Here is a 3,012-nt window from a genome sequence, read left to right on the forward strand (position 1 = left end):
AGGCAGTCAATACAGTTTACTTACATTTACTTATTCATAGCCCAACTCCAAGGTTTGAAATCTGTTTGATCCCAGTAAATGAAGGTAATGAAAACAATATCAAATGTGTCAGAACTTTGTTCTGAATCTGATCTTTAAAATACAGTCATCAAACATCTGCTCCCGTCACTTCTTTTTACACTTGTTAATAGCAAGTTGATATTAAATACTCCATTTTGGCTAACTCCAGGCAAAATTGATGGGCTAAATATTTACATCTGATTCACTATAGTCAGACAGAGAGGACCTTCTGTGGGGGGATGATTTAAAGATGGGATAAGAGACTATTTGAACTTTATAGTACACACAGTGCTTTATGGGTCACACTACTTCTTCATATCCATTTTATCCTTACATGGATAACACAGACATTGATGATGTCAGCCTCATTAAATGGGTGAAATGGGTGAGAAGGAAACTGAGGCCCAAAGAAGTGAAGTGACTGGCCCAAAGGCACACTCTGATTAAAGCCAGGTCTTAACTCCCCATTTTTATTCCTATTACTCTGCCATCTAAAAAAAAAAAGAAAAGAAAAGAACAGTGGCCTGGTACAGGAGGTGGTAATGTGGAAGGAAAAGGTTTCTGAAATACAGGACAGGGGTGCCTGGGTGGTTCAGTTGGTTAGGCATCTGATCTCAGCTCAAGTCATGATCTTGGGGTTCATGAGTTTGAGCCCTGCATTGGGCTCTGTGCCGACAGCTCAGAGCCTACTTCACACTGTGTCTCCCTCTGTCTCTGCCCCTCTCCTGCTTGCAAGCTGTCTCTATCTCTCAAAAATAAATAAAAGCATTAAAAAACAACAGGGTAGCTCCAGTTGTCATAGAATATAAATATTCCAAATGACTAGTGTATACCATGTATGTTATATATTATGGTTTGATATTATTCAGTTAGGCAGTGAGTAAAAATCTAGGTCTGAAACATTATTTTGGTAAGATATTATTTTGGTAAAGCCAAGAGTTGAGTTACAATTTTTCCTTACGTGAGGATAATGAGGGAGTTATTCTTAAGTAGTGCATTAGTGTTAGCTATTGTTCATTGTAGTGAATATTTGCTGTTTAAATTGTGGCTTAATAAATCATGATTAAACCTCTTGGTGGCACAATGGGCCTAGAAAATTTTGGTGGGTTACTTTCTGTTTCTTAAGAAAAATCGGTAAAGCTGATTTGGAGGGCACTTGGGGACGAAAGAGAGGCAACCACGTGAAAGGCCACGTGCATGTGACTTTCATAGAAAATACTATTTGGGATGATGAAGAATGTGAAGGGCAGCTATGCTGAAAAAAAAAAGTCAAGGGTAGGGACAGATCAAGGGCAGCTGGTGGGAGGCTGCTGGCATGCACCCTAACCCAGCAAAAATTGGTTGCACCAATTACAGGAATTATAGTTTCTTAGTTTCTAGGAAGGGTTAGTTCTTGGGGCAAACTTCAGCCTGGAGAGACATCTAGTTAAAATTTGAAGGAGCCTTGCTCAAGAACCACTCAGGTACCTTTTCCAAGACTCTAATAAGATCACTAGGCGACAAGAGTGCACGCCACCGTATCTCACCCCAAATTTTTTCATGGTTATTCTCACCCTCAACTCCCTGGCCCCAAACCTGGGCTTTTAAAATCGATGAGAGGTCCGAGGCCTACAACTGGCCTCTCCGGCGTTCTTTTCGCTCTTTTTTGCCACCCCCACCTCCTCGATTAAAAAAACAACTGGGTGTGCCCTCCTTTCCTAAAGCGCGGCTCCCAACCGAGGGGGCGGGTCCTGATTACCGCCGGCTCAGATCCCGCAAGGTTGGCGGGAGCAGGCGGGGGCGGGCCGGCGCGGATCCGGAGAAAGCCGAGCGAATGCTGCCGCGCGCCGCGCTCAAACTCGCGCCGCCACCAGCTCACGAGCTGCGCCCCACCCTCTCCGTCACCAAAGGTGCCAGCCAATGAGAGGGTCGGAAAGGCCGGGCCTGCGGGCTGAGCATTGGGCGGGGTGAGCAGCGGGAGGGGAACGGGAAGTCGAGGGCGGGCTGCGTTTGATTGACAGGTCGCTCGAACCAATCCTCCGCGCGGCTTCTCTTTGCTCTCTTCTCCGCTGGGCACAGCTCTCCGTCCCACCTCCTCCTCCTCCACCCCCCTCCTCGCTCCTTTCGACCCGCCCCACTTCCCTTCCCCCACTCTGCAGGCAAATCGCTGCTGGAAAGAGGCGGGGGCCGAAGCGGCGGGCTTGTGTGGAGACTTGAGGTGGGATTGACGGGAGATCTGGCCAATAAGAGGTAGGCTGATGGCGCGGCAGTGGCTGGAGCCGGCCAATGGGCAGGCGGTCTGGGGGCGGAGGCCCAGGTTCCAAACGCTCCGCGGCGCCATGGGCTGAAAACTCAACCGAGATGGAATCTCCCAGTCTGAACCGGTTTCAACCGGTTCCGAGTTTGAGGCACTAGGAGGAGGGGGAGAAGCGGCTGCAGCGGCCGCGGCAGGAGCAGCGGGAGCTACAGCATCAGCAAGAGCAACAGTAGCTACAGCCCCGGCGGTGGTGCCTGTTCCAGTCTTTGCTGCTGCAGTCCGTGCAACCACCCAGAGGGGGAGGGGGGAACCACCAGTCGCTGAGGAGCAGGAGAAGGGGGGAAAGTTTAGGCGAGTCTGGGTGGGGGGGCCCAGCGCCGGAGCCGCGTGAGAGAGGGAGCCGTATTTTGGTAGGGGGGAGTCGGACTGCAACTGGCAGCTGAGCGTCCCCCGACCTTGTGGACTCTATACCCCCTANTTTTTTGCCCTTATCTTCGTTTTTTTAATTTCCTTTTTTAAGGTGGGAAAACTGTGAAAGCCACCTTGATTTCCTCCCCTCTCCCCCTTCCCCACCTTCCCTCGCCCTAATCCCCGACAAGGAAAGAAGCAGCAGTTGGTTCAATCTCTGGGTAAGTCGACTGTGTGTGTCTTCGGGGCCGAGGGTCGGGCGGCGGCCGGGCGGGAGGAGGCCGGCGTGGGGCGCGGCGGTGGCCCCG

General features: G+C 50.8%; 1 protein-coding gene across 1 annotated transcript in view; it reads left to right on the top strand.

The window, feature by feature from the left end:
- The first annotated feature begins 2,776 nt into the window (after window positions 1-2,776).
- Window positions 2,777-3,012, top strand: part of XPO1 (exportin 1) — a 41,561-nt gene continuing 41,325 nt past the window's right edge. The window contains exon 1 of the mRNA XM_077766451.1: window positions 2,777-2,925. The gene's annotated coding sequence lies outside the window, so the exon portion shown is untranslated. The remainder of the gene's footprint in view (window positions 2,926-3,012) is intronic.

This window comes from Crocuta crocuta, unplaced genomic scaffold, assembly GCF_008692635.1.
Source record: "Crocuta crocuta isolate KB4526 unplaced genomic scaffold, BGI_CrCroc_1.0 scaffold113, whole genome shotgun sequence".
Classification (NCBI taxonomy): Eukaryota; Metazoa; Chordata; class Mammalia; order Carnivora; family Hyaenidae; genus Crocuta; species Crocuta crocuta.